This window comes from Eschscholzia californica, unplaced genomic scaffold (genome assembly GCF_041429995.1).
Source record: "Eschscholzia californica isolate CP2 unplaced genomic scaffold, dmEscCali1.0.p SCAF_2, whole genome shotgun sequence".
In the NCBI taxonomy this organism is placed as follows: domain Eukaryota; kingdom Viridiplantae; phylum Streptophyta; class Magnoliopsida; order Ranunculales; family Papaveraceae; genus Eschscholzia; species Eschscholzia californica.
In genome coordinates this window covers 3,392,470-3,411,087 of record NW_028238309.1, presented here as the reverse complement: position 1 = coordinate 3,411,087, position 18,618 = coordinate 3,392,470, and the positions used below count along the sequence as shown (strand labels likewise).

Below are 18,618 nucleotides of genomic sequence, written 5' to 3'. Positions count from 1 at the left end.
ACTCCAAAGAAAACGGTAATGGCATTAAAATGATATAGGTCCTTTGTTGTTTCATTTTGAGAAGGCAAGTAAGAAAAACGGAGGGAGAGAGAGATGAGTTTATTTGTAACCGAGAATTTGTTGGTCCATTTCAGTTGAGTGAAGTTGGTGCTTGTGATGAACCTCGAGAGTCCTACGAAGATACTCAATAGTTAAAATGTAAAATCAGCAAACAAGTGGTTACTAATAATTTGATGTAAAAAATCCATACCTTTGAAGTATTTTCGTCTTCCATATCTTCGAGCTCATTACTTTCAACATCATCATCGCAAGTATATTCTAGCTCTACATCTTCATCGTCGACCTCGTCTCTGACATCATTTTCATTCTCAATTACATTAGTTGGTTCATCCGCACTAACAATTTCGCCCGATACATCCTCATTAACAATACTAATTTCTTCATCGTCAAGCTTGACATTAATAAGAATCAGAAATGGATCACTATCCAATAGTTGGTCATTAACTTCACGACTACTCATGTCAAAAGTGTCCCTCGGATTATCCTTTACAACAACATTACATTCAAACTCACTTAGATCTTGAACGTAAAACACTTGTCGAACATGAGATGCCAAGACATAAGGCTCTTCAAATCTCAAGCTTCACATATCTTATCTATTATGTAATCTGTTTGAGTTTCTATACTAAGTGGTTGTGCATTACTTATTTTATTTGCTAAATCAGGCTTTAGCTAGCGCGGGCAGTGTACATTGAGTGGTTTGGAGAATAATAACATCTGGTTTGCAATGGTATTACTCACTCTCACAGTTATTTGAATATCGGCGAACAGTATTGTGGGTGGTGAATCTATTTCAGATTTGAAGCTTAAAGATATGGTGTATGTGGAAGCATACCATAGATGGAATAAACTATTGCTTAAGATGTCATACCATAGATGGAATAAACTATTGCTTAAGATGTCGGAGAACAAGTGTTATGGATGCTCAAAATTCAGGGAGCACCTTACTGTAATAGAAGAGCTACACAAGCACAGGGTTAATGCCCTGAAGTTTCAAATGAAGCACTTCAGCAGATGCCAGATTTTCAGGGTGAGGTAATTTCTTGCACAAATAAAACCTAGCTTACTTTTCACTTGGTCACGGATGTTTGGTGTATAGATTTTTCCGTTGAGACATAAATTAACGAGTTCGACGATTCGACCTCAAACATTATTGTTTGGGCTGGAGCTAATGAATCCTAGATTTTAACTGGATTCGGTACAATTTTCCCTCATCTAGCTTTACCATGTAAGGATCTATTACTATTAGTTCAAAAGATTGAGCTAATTTTCCATTTACGTTGAAATACTAACGGTTTTAAGCATTATAATGTTGAGGTTTTTGCTTTTGCAGATTGACGTGCTGAAGGCAGTTGGTTGCATTGATGCTGACCTTGTCGTTCAGATCAATGGCGTGTGGCATGTGGGATGAATTCCGGGGAAGAGTTGATATCAACCGAGTGCTTGTTCAAGAACCAATTGGATGATCTGGAACCAGAGGAAGCGACGGTCCTCATGTCTGCCCTTGCATTTCAACAAAAGAACACTTCTGACCCATGTCTCTGAAGTTGGCCTCTGCAAAGAAGAGGTTATTCTTCATTCTTTGTTCATTTTCTTGCATAAGCCACTGAAAAATAAATATATCTGCGTACAGTATTACTTATCAGTCTTCTTGAGCGGTAGTTGTCCAATATAAGATTTTGGGTTTTGTTCTCTTTGCCGGCTTGCCGCCTCTTGTTTTATCACCTTCACTCATTTTCTTTTACTCGGGTTTCCCTCCTTGTGTTAATAAGTTAAATCCCGCAATTAAGAATATAGTGCGAGTCCGAAGTGATTGTCCACTTGCTTTTATTGTGCTGTAAATGCGTATCTGTTTACAAGCTTTCCATGAATACTCACTTTGGAGAATATGCAGATTTGTTTTCAAATATTCTTTTGGTTTTGTCCCTTTTAGGGTGGGTTTGCGAATCAGATCGCCAAAGCTGACGTACCCATTTGCAGGACAAAACCAAAAAGATGAAAAAAGATATTATAGACTTTTAATCAAACTCAAAATGATGTTTACAAGAGAAGAAAGTCTATCAGAAAAATAAGAACAAAAAACAGATCTTTAGAGCTCCAAGTTCTCTCTCCAAAACTATATAAGATATTTTTTCAAGTCTTCTCTCTTGGGGTTCTTGTGTCTTCAAAACTATATAAGATATGTATGTGTTTACGCCATGTGTATATATATATATATATATATATATATATATATATATATATATATAATATTGTATAAATTTGAATAATTATACCCTAGCGAATCGGAAACGTCTAACAAGAGTACCTCATACTGGAACGTACCGCGTCTCAGGTGACATTGATCAAATATAAACACAAACCTATTGCTGGTTTCATAAACATCTCACTAGAATCCTTTTTCTGTAAATTTTCTGCAATTCATGTTGTGTCAGGGAACACCGTATGCAAATATTTGTGAACTTACAGATGTTCCAGAAGGCCTGATTGTGAGAACTATTGTCCAACTAAACGAGACATGCCGTGAGTTAGAAATGTTGCATCAATCATGGGTAACTGACGCAGCCGAAAATTCCGAAAAAGAATTAGAACTTCGTCTAAAACTTATAGAACCCAGAAAAAAACCTTAGATCTTCGTCTTAAGACTTGTAGAACCAAAACTGACAAGAACAAACTAAACTCTGAATTTTATTGATTAAACTGAATGAATAAAACAACTACTGAATCCCCTTTTATATAGGCATTAGGGTTTTCCTAAACCTAAACAGACTCTAATTAACAATTTCTAATAAATAAAATACTACTTTCCTAAACCTAATCGAAATCTAATAACAACTTTTCAAATAAATAAAATGTTTGAAACTAAAACCTAGAAGGTTTCCTAAAAATATAAAACTGCTAAAATTAACAATTCTCTACTAAAAAAAATAGGAAACTACTTAAATAACTTGATTTGATGATTTTAAGATATTCAAAAAATCTTTTGAAAATCTCCCTGCATCAGACTCCTCCACTTCAGAAAAACTCGCGTCAAGTTTACTGATTAAGTTTACTGATTGACTTGAATGTTATCTTGATTGGTATACTCCCTTGATATATCCTTGAACTATGCATAGGAATTACCAAACTTTCAGATTTTATTAGGGCACAGAAAAATTTCTCTTTATAATCGTAATATGACTCAGTCTCCCTTTTCACCCACAATTAAACTTGTACAAATCCTAAGTATAGTGATTGAAATTTGCGAACTTCGATGAAGACTTTCCAACAAAACTACTTATCAATCCATGTGAAACAATTTCAGATTCGCAAAATTCTGAGAACGGATCTTCGCATGAAGGAAATTCAATTGGACTAAAGTCTAACTTGCGAAGTTTCTCACCTTCTTTTGAATGAACTTCCTTTGACTCAATTTTCTGAACCACTTCAATTTCCTAAACAACATTCTTTGTCTCAATTTCCTGAACAACTTTTTTTAACTCAATTTTCTTAACAACTCTCTTTGACTCAATTTCTTAAACAACTTCTTTTATCTCAATTTCTTGAACCAATTCTTCCGAAACAATTTCCTCATTATGTTAGTTGATATTAGGAGACTTATCCTTAAACACAATAACGTCGGATTTTGCTTCATCAATAATATTGTTTGAATCGTCTATGGTGATAATTCGTGGTGGTTCATTATTATCTAAGGGTGTTGTTTTTACCTTTTTTTTAGTTAAGTGAGGTTGTTCTTCCCTTCGAAATCCAAAGTACCTATGTTCCCGTTCCCGAACTTCAATTTGTAAGGCCACGTTGTATGTGTCTTGAATAGTCCATAAATTAATTAACCTCACATTTTCTCTCAAACTACATCTCAAGCTAAATTTTAATCCGTTCAGAAATCGATCTATTAAAATATTATCAGGTTCAGTAAAATTTTCTATACTGTTTCTTTGAGCCAACTTCGAGAACTCCTTATAATATTCACCCACTGAATGCAACCCTTGTCTACGGTATATCCGTAATAAGTGTTGTTGATAATCAAGAGGTAAGAACCTATCTCTGAGGTTCTCTTTCATAGACGGCCAATTCTGGTTGGGTGTCTTTCCTTGTCTCATTCTTAGATGTTGTAATTGATCCCACCAATCTAAGGCGCCCCCTTTAAACCTACAAGCTAAGCAATAATTTTAACTATCTTCTCATTGAGAATAGCCGTTGACATATTAACTTCTCGTTCAACCTTCTCTAGCCAATCAAGGAATTCTTCTATAGTTAAATACCCATAAAAAATTGGTATCTCTTCGTTAATCTTGTACTCATTATACTCTCTACGTGAGTGCACTTGAACTAAAAAACTGTTACCATAATTGTACTTCTCCATATTGACTGATTGATAACAAAATAGGGAATAATAATGTGATGGTTTTTTCTTTCTTTCTTTTTGATTTTTTTAAACCAACTTTAGATGCATCTTTGGCAAATCCATCGATGTGTTCTAAAGTGATCTTCGCGTAGATGATATCGAACCAGGCAAATTCTCGCTCTTGATGCCAACTGACGCAACGGAAAATTTCAAAAAAGAATTAGAACTTCGTCTAAAACTTATAGAACCCAGAAAAAAACCTTAGATCTCCGTCTTAAGACTTGTAGAACAAACCTGACAAGAATAAACTAAACTCTGTATTTTATTGATTAAAGTGAATGAATAAAACAACTACTGAATCCCCTTTTATATAGGCATTAAGGTTTTCCTAAACCTAAACAGACTCTAATTAACAATTTCTAATAAATAAAATACTACTTTCCTAAACCTAATCGAATTTTAATAACAACTTTCCAAACAAATAAAATACTTGGATCTAATACCTAGATGGTTTCTTAAAAATATAAAACAGCTAAAATTAACAATTCTCTGCTAAACAAAAATAGAAAACTAATAAAATAACTTGATTTGATGATTTTAAGATTTTCAAAAAATCTTTTGAAAATCTCCCTGCATCAGTAACTCAGCACTCTACAAGAAGATGGATTTGGCTTCAAATGTAAGCAAGCTTGATGTTGTTGTTTTTGCAGCGAGTTTTTATGTCACTGGTGTTTAGTGTTCGTCGACTTATCTCTTCCAAAGTCGACTTTGAAGAGATATGGGATCATTCTCTGACCCATGGTATCGATAGATCAGTAAAATGGAAAGAATAATTAAACTCAAAACCATTTCGGGAAGCTAATTCATGTGAACAAATCTTCATAGGGAGGTGACTTTCATCATAGGTTCTGAAGTGTGACATGAGTGCCCCCAAAGACTACTTGTTTGATTTAAAATTGATCCTACCACATTTTAGTTTCGTTTGTTAAATCATCTGTGTGCGTTCGTGCCTAGTTTTGGGGCAAATGATTTGAAAACCGGATTACATCAGCAACCTCCAAAATTAACTTTACCGTTCTGGAGAGATATAAATCTCGATTGATTTGTTGTACGATCATCTCCAATGCAACACTCAAGAAACTCAAATTGACATCTAGGATTAATTGAGTTTTTAGCAAAAAAAAAAAAACACTCTCAAATGCAATACTAGCAATAAATGTTGAGATACTAAAAAAGAACACAATTTCCCCACACCATAATTTCAAATATTACAAAAAAAAGTTAAGAGTGAATGTTGAATTTTTTGAGTGCTCCATTGGAGAAGTATTTTGAAATGAAGATATCAATAGGGTCACCTATGAAAAAGAATCTCAATTCATAATTGACACATTGGATTAATGAAGTTTTTGTTGATTGTTGCATTGGATATGCTCCAAGATTGAACCCTCCATGGACACGCTTCTTGTCTAATAGGTACTACTAGGTCTGATCATGAGCTTTAGAGAAGCTATTGATTTCTTTCAAGTGGTTCCAAAACTCCACTTAAGTTGTGTTTTGTTTGTTAAATTTTTTTAGATCTGAAGTGAATTGTGTGTCAATTTAGATGTTCGTTTTTCCAACTTTAAAAACAACATGATGCAGGGAATTCAGAAGATTTTCTGAAAATCTTAGATATCATCATATCAAGTTATTTTAGTAGTTTCTTATTTCTTTTTAGTAGAGAATTGTTAATTTTGCCAGTTTTATATTTTTAAGAAACCTTTTAAGTATTTAGATTCTAGTATTTTATTTGTTTAGAATTTGTTATTAGAATTTGATTAGGTTTAGGAAACTAGTATTTTATTTATTAGAAATTGATATTTGAATTTGACTAGGATTAGGAAACTCCAGGCCTATATAAAGAGGGTCTAGTTGTTGTTTCATTCATTCAAGTTTGTCAATAAAGTTCAGTATTTTAGTATTAAATGTTCTTAGTTTCGGTTCTATAGTCTTTAGGCGAAGATCTTTTTACGGAGTTTTCTGCTTCGTCAGTTGGCATCAAGAGCGAGGTTTCTTCTGGCTTAATGGCAGAAGGCGAAGCTAAAAATACAAACCTCGATGGTGAACGAGGTAACAATGCTATGTGGGCAAGAATTGACAGTTTGAGCCATCAACTAGCCCAAGTGAAGGAGATGATTAACAACCTGAATGTCAATACAAACCCTAGGCAACCTATTAACAAACAACGCGTTGAGGGATTCGCCCACAACCAAGCTGATGTCTACTAAACGAGCCTTCTCCTATCTTACTTAAGACCGCCCGACCCCTATCTTTAATCTTAAGTAAAGTTAAGTCCAACCAATGAAATGAGCAACCCAACCTCTTTGTTTGAAGCTTTGCCATTAATGGAAACGAAGGCGGAGCACAACCACTTCAACAATATGCTGGCAACCAAGAAAACAGAGATAACTATTATCCTAACCAATTATATCTGCGTAGAGATTATGATGAATATAAAATCAAGGCAGAAATACCACACTTCAATGGCTATTTAACGATCGGAGAATTCCTTGATTGGCTACATGAGGTTGAGCGACAAGTAGTTATGTCATATACTGTTCGTGGCGAATAGATGGTAAAAATTATTGCTTGTAGACTCAAACGAAGTTTTGATGTTTGGTGGGATCAATTACAACATCAAAGAATGAGACAAGGAAAGCTACCCATCCAGAGTTGGTTGTTTATGAAAGGGAACCTGAGAGAGAGAGAGAGGGGTTCTTACCTCCTAATTATCAACAACACTTGTTCAAGATATACGAGAACTGTAGACAAGGGTTGCGTTCAGTAAGTGAGTACTATGAGGAGTTTTCAAGATTAGCTCAAGGAAACAATATGGAAAACATTGCAGAATATGAAGATGTTGTAGCAAATCAATTTCTAAGCGGATTCAAATTTAGTCTGCGAGAAAAGGTGGGGATAGTTACAGTATGGGTTATTCAAGATGTGCACAACTAGGCTCTAAAAATTGAAGCTCAAGAGCAGAAATATAGGAACTTTGGATATCGAAGAGGAGAACAACCTCGCTTAACTATAAAAAATGTAAAAACAACTCCCATAGAGAATATTGGACCACCACGAATTGCAACCATAGACAATCTATTATTCATGAAGCAAAATCCGACGTTATTGTGTTCATAGAAAAGTCTCGTAATATCAATTTACACGATGATGGATTTGTTTCTAAACAAATTGTTCAAGAAATTTAAGTGGTTCAGAAAATTGAGTCAAAGGAAGTTGAATCAAAAGGTGGGAAACTTAGCAAGTTAGACATTAGTCCAATTGAAGTCCTTTCATACGAAGATCCATTTTTCAGTGTTTTGTAAATCTCAAGTTGTTCAACTTTCACATGGAGTGGTTTGGAATTTTATCGGAAGTTCATCAAAGTTGCTAATTTTCAGTCTCCGTATTCAAGACCTTCACAAGTTTATTTTTGGGGTGAAAAGGGAGTTTGAATCACATCACGAATATAGTTAAAAAATTTCCTGTGACCTAATAAAATCTTCAGTCCAATCTGAAAGTTAGATGATTCCCATGCACAATTAAGGAAAAAGTTATCTCAAGGTTGTACCTTTCAAGATAACCTTCCAATCAATTAGTAAACTCGAGGCGAGTTTCTTTGAAGTGGAGGAGACTGATGCAGAGTGATTTTCAGAAGATTTTCTGAAAATCTTACATATCAAGTTATATCAGTAGTTTCCGATTTCTTTTTAGTAGAGAATTGTTAACTTTGGCAGTTTTATATTTTTAGGAAACCTTCTAAGTTTTAGATTCTAGTATTTTATTTATTTAGAGCTTGTTATTAGAATTTGATTAGGTTTAGGAAACTAGTATTTTATTTATTAGAAATTTTTATTTGAATTTGATGCAGCTGACAAAATAACATTAGAATTTTATACTAAATGGGGCCGTGACAAGTCAGGGATTGGATGACCTAGAGGAAGATTTTCTATTTTTAGTAGTTTTTGAATTCTACATTTTCTTAGTTTTAGTAGTTTCAGAATATTAGTTGCTTTAGAGAAGATTTCCTAGTTTTTAACAGTTTCCCAGTTTTGGTTATTTTCTTAGTTTTTAGCAGTCTCCCAATTTTGGTTGCTTTCCTATTTTTTAGTAGTTTCTAGATTCTAGATGTTGTAGTAATTTTAAACTTCTATTATTTTAGGGTTTGAAGCCTATAAATAGGCCTTTTATGCTCATTGTTAAGGGAGCTTAGTTTATTGAATAAAGTTTTGTTTGATTTATTCAATCATAGAGGAGCGATCTCTATACTTTAAATCTCTTGCCTACTACGCGTTGCATCAATTAGTACTAGACCTTGCGTCGATCTTTGACAATGTCACCGAGAAGACAACCTGCTAGAGGTAGGGAGAATTCTATGAATATTGTTAATGAAAGAGCTGAAGCTATAAATCACGATTAGACGGTGTTGACGAATGGCAGCAAAACATGACTCGAATGATGGACAGTTAGATGCTTACATTGTTCATCAAAGGGAAATGACTTCACCAAATCGTCACTCGGTAAGGGATAATAAATCTACTAAAAATGATTTGATAACCCTTTTTCTAGGGACATTCGAGGAAGAAGGAACAAAACCAATCACGATTCTCGAAGATGGGAAACGGGATTGAGGATTGATATTCCGGAATCGGGACGGCGTGGTCAAGATGAAGAATTCATCGATTGGCTAACTACAGTTGGTGATATTCTAGAGTTTAAGGGGATACCTCAAGATAGACATGTTCCTCTTGTGGCTACTAGATTTCGTGATAGGGTTGTTGCATGGTGGTAGCAACATAAGTTGGTGCAGTCTAGAACAAAGAATTCAAACGTAACTTCGTGAGAGAAGATGAAGAAATATATGCGTACAACTTTTCTTCCACATAACTACGCCAAGTATATCAAAAATCACAACAAGTGAAGCAAAGAAAGAACACTTATAGTTTTAAATTCGACAAAAAGAAAATTGTGTTGCTACCGAGATTCCTCCTACAACTAACAAAGGTGACACTTCGAATTTGTTATCCCATGGGTTGTTCATTGAGGAAGTTGAACAAACTGATGTTGAATATATGATGGGTAAGGAAAGTAGTATGGTGGATGAAGTGATTCCATATTCCGCTCTTCCAACATTGAAAGAAATCGCGAATGTTTTCCCTACAGATCTACCTGACAATTTACCACCGCTAAAGGATGTTCAACATCAAATTAATCAATTTCCTAGTGCGACCTTGCCGATAGTTCATTATAGGACGAGCCTAGAGGAACACGTGGAGTATGAAGAGGGTGAGTATGTTTGGGTTGGTTTAACCAAAGACAAATTCCTAGTGGACGAAATTAACAAGTTATCAACAATGAAAATCGGCCCACTAGAGATACTTGAAAAAATTAATCCGAATGCTTATCGTCTGAAATTGCTAAGTCATGTGCACTCCTCGGATGTTTTTAATGTCAAAGACTTATTACCATATTCTGAAGATGATACGGACGAGGACAATTCAAATCTGAGGTCGAATTTGTCCAACCCGGAGAGGATGATCCAACTGATAAAATAACATTTGAATTTTATGCTAAGTGAGGTCGTGACAAGTCTGGGATTGGATGACCTAGAGGATGATTTTCTATCTTTAGTAGTTTCCGAATTCTATATTTTCTTAGTTTTAGTAGTTTTAGAATATTAGTTGCTAAGAAAAGATTTCCTAGTTTTTAGCAGTTTCTCAGTTTTGGTTATTTTCTTAGTTTTTAGCAGTTTCCCAATTTTTGTTGTTTTCCTAGTTTTTAGTAGTTTCTAGATTCTAGATGTTTTAGAGTTTTAGTAATTTTAGACTTCTATTATTTTAGAGTTTGAAGCCTATAAATATGCCTTTTATGTTTATTGTTAAAGGATCTTAGTTTATTGAATAAAGTTTTGTTTGATTTAATCAATCATAGAGGAGAGACCTCTATACTTTAAATCTCTTGCTTACTATGCGCTACATCAGAATTTGATTAGGATTAGGAAACCCTAAGCCTATATAAAGAGGGTCTAGTAGTTGTTTCATTCATCCAAGTTTATCAATAAAGTTCAGTATTTTAGTATTAAATCTTCTTAGTTTCGGTTCTATAGTCTTTAGACGAAGATCTAAGGCATTTTTTTATCGTTTTCCGCTGCGTCACAACAAGGCTACATGACTTGCCTCCTTAGACTCTCACATGAACGGCATGTGAGAGAAACAATATTTTTTCTCTATGTGACTGAACATGTAAAAGGAAGGTTGAGTATACCTTTTGTGTAAAAAATCTTAAAATGTTGTTGAATTGAGTTGTTGTTTGAATGGGCCAAAACAGAGCCAACATATTTCAGACTTCAAAGCAAGTCTGAAACAAAGGCCTAATTTGTGGAGTGAGTCCAATGGCAGTTATGTTCATGTGATTTAGAAAAAAAAAATCGTGTTTCAAGGAAATAAAAAAAGTTTTATGGGGCACAAATTCTTAAAGGGTGAAAAAGTAAAAAAAAAAAAAATTAGTCAAACACAACCTCTCATGTCACTGGCAGAGGGTCGTCGGCTGGGTCTTGGGTGACGACCACTAGCTTTGTCAATCTCCTCTTTTGCTCTCTCTTTTTCTTATTCTTTTTTTCTCTACATCTCCTTTTCTTACTCACAGTAATTGGTCAAGACATTTGCCAACATGTGTACATTGGAAAAGTGAGGGTAAAAATAGGTTCAGGTGTGAGTGTGTCGGGTAAAACAGGTAAGTATATTACATTTTCCGTACCATAAATGATTAAAATAGTCTTCGGCGGTGCAAACCAAGATGCGTCACGTAACATTGATATAGACACCCCAGAAGGAGGACGCATTTAGAACTTCCCAGATGAGTATTGGTTCTGTACCTGCCCAAGGCATGCTGTTTGTTGACTCTGTAGTTTAGTTTGGGTGTCTTCGTGCAATTAAGAGCGGGAAAAGATCCACAAGCCCCAATGAATCCACGGAGTTCGATGAGGGAGTTGTGCGTATGCATTTGGACCACTATTTATGGTTTGTCTGTCACATACATAAGGCTACGTTTGGTCACCCTGTCCAAGCCCATGAGATGCACATTATCCGGCTGGCTCAAGTAGGCCAGTCACAGACATAAGGCTTTGGATGGCATGTTGTCCAATCCAGACTTATAGAAACGCCTAATTTACGTAGGAATTTGGGTCAAATGACCTTTGACCCAAAAAAGTTTGGTGGACTAACCCTGATTTTCTAATGACCCATTTTTAAGTTATTTTTTACAAATTTACCCATGTATATATACTAAGTCTAGAATATCTAGATGAGAAATCTCTTTCTCTCTCAAACGATTACAGAGCCAAACGGCTTCAACCTTTTCATCTTCTTCAATCCATTCCAACAAAATCAACCTAAAATCATTACATCAAGTACCATACGCATGCCAACAAAATCAGGTTCAAACGATTCCATCCGTTCTATCTTCTACAACTGAAAAGTAAGTGCCTCTTTCTTGATTTTAAAATTTCCACCATTGATGATGAACAAGAAGAATTGATACTTGATACTTTGATACTTGATTTACTTTTGTTTTACTAAGAAGTTATATCAGAAGTTGTACATTATTCCATCTTTTCGAACCCTCTTTTCAAAAAATAAGAAGATATTTAACATTAAAACTCTAGATGGGAGAGAAGTTTCAAGATTGAGACTTAGGGGGGGTAGTGGATCAAGACATTGGGGGACATTTTCATGTCCCCCAATGTCCGTGTTATTCGTTGGGGACATTTGAAATGTCCCCAAATGTCCGTGTTATTGGTTGGGGACATTTTAAATGTCCCGAAATGTATGCGTTATTGGTTCGGGACATTTCAAATGTCCCGAAATGTCTCCAAATGTCCGTGTTATTGGTTGGAGACATTTCAAATGTCCCGAAATGTCCGTGTTATTGGTTGGGGACATTTTAAATGTCTCCAAATGTCCGTGTTATTCGTTTGGGACACGAATTTGGGGACATTTCAAGACAAATTAGTTTTGGGGACATTTGGAGACATTTTAGTGTAAATTTGGAGAGCTTTTGGAGAGAAAATGTCTCTCAAAATATGGAAGACATTTGAGGAAACTTTGGGACATTTCAGTGAGGAAGATAATAAAAATAATTATTATTATCAAATTAGATTAAATAATATATAATAAATAATATATAAAATATTATCATATTATTAAATTATACTATTATTATATTATTATAATATTATCTTATTATTATATTACTATATTATATTATTATTATATTCTCTTTTATTATATTATTGTATTATTATATAGTATTATATTATAATATTATTATTCTATTATAGTAATAATGATATTATTATCATATTACTATATTGTGCTATTATTATATTATTATAACATTACTTTATTATTATATTACTATATTTTATTATTATAGTAATATAATATTATTATATTATATTTTATTTTATTATTATATTAATATTTTATTATATTATATTTTATTATCATATTATATTATATTATATTGTATTATTATGATATATTATATTATTATATTATTATATTATTATATTATTATTATATTATGTTATTTTATTATTATATTATGTTATTTTATTTTATTATATTATTATTATATTAATGTCCACAGATATCTACAGATGTCTATCAATGTCCACAGATATCTACGGATGTCTACGAAAGTCAAAAAATATATTTCAGATTAGTGGTGCAAATATATCATTTCATATGATTATATAATAATGATAATATTAAAATAATAAATGTCCACTAATTGTCAATCAATGTCCTCAGATATCCACGGTTGTCTACAAAAGTCTAAAAATATATTTTTGAAATATGAGTAAAAATATATTATTTCATAATTCATATGGTTAAACAATTAATAAAATTAAAATAATTGTCTACCAACTGTCCTTCAATGTCCTCAGATATCCACAGATGTCCACAAATATCGAAAAATATATTTTTGAAATACGAGTACAAATATATTATTTCATATGGTTAGACAATATTAAAATAATAAATGTCTACCAATTGTCCTTCAATGATGAGATAATAATAATAATAATAATAATAATAATAATAATAATAATAATAATAATAATAAAAATAATAATAATAATAAAAATAATAATAATAACAATAATAGTAATAATAATAATAATAATAATAATAATAATAATAATAATGTCCACTACACATTTGGTCCATGGATTCAGTATGTTGAAATGTCCCCGGAACATTTTGTCCGTGAACCAAATGTCTTGAAATGTCTCTTAAGACATTTTGTCTATGAATCAAATGTCTTGAAATGTCTATAAAGACATTTTGTCTACGAATCAAATGTCTTGAAATGTCTATAAAGACATTTTGTCTACAGACAAATGTCCCGAAATGTCTTGAAATGTCTTGAAATGTCCACGGAACATTTTGTCTCTGATTGTCCCCTAATGTCCCCCAATGTCTTGATCCACTACCCCCCCCCCCCCCCCCCCCCTTAGTTGTACATCTATAACGCCATACAAATCGAATTAGTGACAGTAATCATGATGTTTGATTAATGAACGATGCTCAGTTAATTTTGTGATCTAATCTGATTCAATCATTATATGGTGTTAGATTTATCATTAAGGTCAATTTAGATAGAATTTCATTTCTTCTATTTCTATATACATTATATTTTGTTACAATTAAGTTCAATTTAAATGAATAATCATAAGCTTCTTGAATGAAAGTCAGGTTATGGTTCTTGATTTAGTATTTAGTTAGAATGTTAGTAAAATTTTGGGTTCTGGTTTTTGAAATACGATGGTAATTCATATACGACAGCAGAGTAACGAATTGGTCAGATTCTTAACTCTTTCTGATCAATCTATTTTTAATGTTGCATTCAATTCCTGTACTGATACTGCGGCCAAGACTTTCATTGTAAGTCAGTAAAAAAAATACGAGACTCCCCATGTCTTTCTAATTTTTCTTGGTTCAGTTCAATCTTATTTTTAATGCATTTTTCACATAAACATTCACCAGGAGATCTTCCTCTCACAACCATTCCCTTCACTGGGAGATCTTCCTGCCATTCCCTCACTTTTATCAATAACTACCGGCTACCCACTTCGAACAGACCGACATTTTTTCCTGATAAAAGAACTGAGCCGATCAAGAAATTGGTTTCCCGATCGGTAACCTTCTGAAAATTGTGATCTTAATTTATAAATTGTTAAGTTTGTGGTCATCCAACTCAAAATCAATTGGCTATGAGTGGAGAGGACCTAGACCTTATATTCTTAGTTGCTAGATACTCATTCTCAACACGTTAATTTTTTTTTTCTTTCGAGTGACGTGGAGCACATGTGGTTTTTAAGCCTATCACGTGTGGGCCTAGCTCTGATACCATGTTAAGTTTGTGGTTATCCAACTCAAAATCAATTGGCTATGTGCGGAGAGGACCTAGACCTTATATTTTTAGTTGCTAGATACCTATTCTCCCATGTGGGACTATTCTCACATTATAAACAGTAAATCTCCATGATTAAGTCCTCTATAATCAAGAATCAGTCTTTCCATCTGATTAAAGTTGCCATCGAAATTATTAAACAAGATACAACACCACCATCAGGAATTCTCAGCTCATTTCTTACTCTGCTTTTGAACTCTTTAACGGTCTCTAAACTTGAAACTATAAAAGTGAAATAGTCGCCTGAAAAGGCATCTATAGCATGAACAAGAACTTCGATCGTCGTCGCCGAAATTGTTGGCGGGATCTTTTTACTGGTCGTTGAGCTTGAATGCTTTCGAGATTTGAGTCGTTTCCGGCCCATGTTTAATCTTCTTTTAACTTATTATATACTATATATATACTTATATATATATATATATATATATATATCCATCACAAGGACCAGAGCAACATACTCTTTTGCCTATCCCATAGGCTACCATACCAATTGTTAAATGGGTATCAAGATGCAATACATCTTCACTCGTGCATCTCCATCCTGCTGCTCAGGCTCTGACATCCATTTCTCATCTAGGATCAGAGCTCCATACTCTTAAGCTTGACCAATCAAGCTCTGATACCAATTGTCAAATAGGTATCAGAGTGTAGCATATTTCTAGCATGCGCGTCTTCAGGCTCTGATACCAATTCTCATATGGGATCAGAACACAATCCATTAGCTTGCTCTTCAAGCTCTGATACCAATTGTCAAATAGGTATCAGAGGGTAATATATCTTCAGCCTTTCGTCTAGGCTCTGATACCAATTGTCAAATAGGTATCAGAGGGTAATATCTCTTTAGCCTCTCATCTAGGCTCTGATACCATATATATATATAGGCACCTAATGGGTGATTAGGCCGTGGCCACCTAATCCAATGACCAAAATGACCCTTAAAATGACCTGTTTTAAGTTTGGCCCCTTTAAAAATGACCAATGGGTTAATGTTATCTTCGTATGTTAGTTCAGGAAAGTGATAAGCATAATATCCGACAAATTTAAACTCTTATAGAAACTGACCTAAAGTCCAACTAAACAACGACCTAAAGGCAGAGGGACAACGGCCATAAAGCCCAACTAAACTGTTTTATTTATACCTTTAATAATCCAAGTTCAACAAACCATGAATTCCACCTCATTTGGGAATCGAACACGGGGCCTCCACCGTTTTGGAGTTTACAGACATGGATCTTGTTTTAGATAGTTGGTACGATTCAATATTTCGTTGTGGTCGATTTCTTCTTTACTGGTTTGTGAACCAACCAAACTCTCGGGTTTCATTTCTCAATCTCCGTGTATAATTTTAGGTAAAGACCCCTTTGATAGAATGGACCCAGAGCCCGCCATATCCTAATATCACACTATCATGGGATGTCATTCACCGTAAGGGTTTGAAAACCTTAACTATGCACTGAACAAAAGCAAACCCAAAATCCTAAAACCCTCGCGTTTTCATCTTGCTAGGCCCGTGGATGGGGGAGTGTTGGCAGGGCGCGCGCACTAGGCTTCCCCACCACGAGGGCTCCAGGATTTGGTTTAGTAGATATATAATCCTCCATTCCAATGACCCGGGTTCCAATCACATTGCCTAACTACTTTTCATATTTTTTGTGATTTTGTATAAGATGGAAAGTACTAATACCAATCCATATTTCTGCTTCGTTGCACCTCTTTAAACTTTTAATTTTTGGAGTATTTTGAAGTGTTATTAAAACAAATAGAAATCTAAAAGTTTTAAAACTTCCAACAATATCTAAGAAGAACATATGTGACTGTGACGATCATGATACAAAAGATACTAGAATATCGCCTTTAGCAGTAATATGTTGTATTGAATAAATGAGTTTTTTTTCCTTCATTTTGGTTAGCCAACAAAATTAATCGTTATGTTCTTGATATTATATTGAAATGAAAAAATCCAGAAAGTATAAATTTTTCTAGTTCTAAACTTACAATCTAAAATAAAATAAACAGATTTGTTTGCTTACAAGTGACTGCGGATTCAAAAACTAGATTTTCTCTAAAAATGAAATTTTGATTAGAAAAATTTCTTATGGGTAATTTCTTACAAAAAGCAGTTAGATGCATTGTTATTATCTATCTAATGTTAAATAACCTTGTAGTCTATCCTATTTTTGTGTAAGATAGGCCCAGATTCGAATTTAACACGGGGCCTCCAATTTCTCAGCCACGGCCCTAGGTCTATACCGATATTTTCATAGGAACCACAACAGTTCAACAAAAACTTTCCACGACTCTCTGATTATTATGTTGCAGTTGGTTGCTTAAACTCCAAGGAACCGACTTGATTTTTTCGTGTTCGCGTGTTATACTTTACCACAAATTTTGGATAATGTAGTGTAATTTGAACAAGTATTTGTCAGTTATACCGAGCAAGGAAGAAGTGTAAAAATAGCAAGAACGTGAATGGTGACTATCTTGAACATTGAAACAGGTGCAAGTGAACCTCAAACTAAGGGCTATCGTGTATAATACAATAAAGTTATACCAGAAATGTTCTCCGAGTATCGATATTTTTAGTCGAATACCATGTGGAGTAAAGCTCCGACTTCTAGGAACAGATGATGCTACCTTAACCTCCTCGTCTCATCTGCCCCTCAACAGGTAATTGTTGTCGCTGTTTCCTTTGTTTTGAAGGGTAATTGAGGCTTATAGAACCATTCTTGAATACCATGTGAATAATCGACTAATAGGCTTTCTTTCCCAAGTTATATCAAATGGTGCCATAGCTATATGCTTTTTTTCTTAATTTCAGGGTTCACCAAACGACTGGTATGCGAAAGTATCATATGGAGAGAGATGGATATCTTACTTTCTTGGCTTGGGTACCTCCTTATAATCGAACTCCCTACTGTATTATAACCCGATATATATCTTACCTTCCTCGTGTTTAGGTGTAGTGACGGACGGTACTCATATTATTGGTCTTCAAGCTCTGCATGAGTGCGTGACAATCCAAGGAATCGATGAAATCATGAAGCTGGAGCAAGTACCAGTTATTAACCACAAGTGACAGTGTCTAAGAGAACCCCATTACTTGTAAATAAAGATGATGATTTATCTAGTTGGGGTTCTTCTTACGACTCTCCTGACGACGTATTTTGGCCCATACAATTTGTCTCCACTCTCTAAGTTGACGGAGTGCGAAAACTTAGAGAGTAATTTGAAATCATATGTGTTATATCGTAATTTGGTTACGTTGCATTTGTAGCCCAGTTCAGATCCCGTGGGGACTTGTCTGTAAACATGGTGTTGGAACTAAAAGTCGCGGAAGCTATCGAACCTATCCTAAAAATTGATCCGATTATGAAGATGAATCGAAAAGCTAAGCCAAAATCAAATATGCGAACAGAATTAACGAGGTTCGGCTTTAAAGCCTACGTCCTCGGGCGAACAAGAAATCTTTATTGAAGGATAGATGAAGACGACTCACACAACCCGCAAGTTCGTCCCAAGATGGTACCGTATAGAAATTAACCTTCTAAACTAAATCTTCGACGACCGAGAAATTAAACACCGCTCAAAAACTATGAATAAAATTTCTCTCTCACTTGCTCTCTCTCTCTCTCTCTCTCTCTCTAGCTCTCTAAAGAAGAGTTGTTGTTGAGTAGTTGTGTTGATTGTGGTGCGTTCAA

General features: G+C 34.3%; 2 long non-coding RNA genes across 2 annotated transcripts; both read left to right on the top strand.

The window, feature by feature from the left end:
* LOC147555328 (uncharacterized) lies at nucleotides 1–1,702 on the top strand. The gene is made up of 2 exons (XR_015235049.1): nucleotides 1–1,095; nucleotides 1,394–1,702. It is a non-coding gene; the product is annotated as an uncharacterized LOC147555328 (long non-coding RNA).
* A 10,043-nt stretch (nucleotides 1,703–11,745) lies between these two features.
* On the top strand, nucleotides 11,746–18,187 carry LOC147555327 (uncharacterized). The gene is made up of 4 exons (XR_015234990.1): nucleotides 11,746–11,917; nucleotides 17,418–17,587; nucleotides 17,739–17,808; nucleotides 17,878–18,187. It is a non-coding gene; the product is annotated as an uncharacterized LOC147555327 (long non-coding RNA).
* The last annotated feature ends 431 nt before the right edge of the window (nucleotides 18,188–18,618 follow it).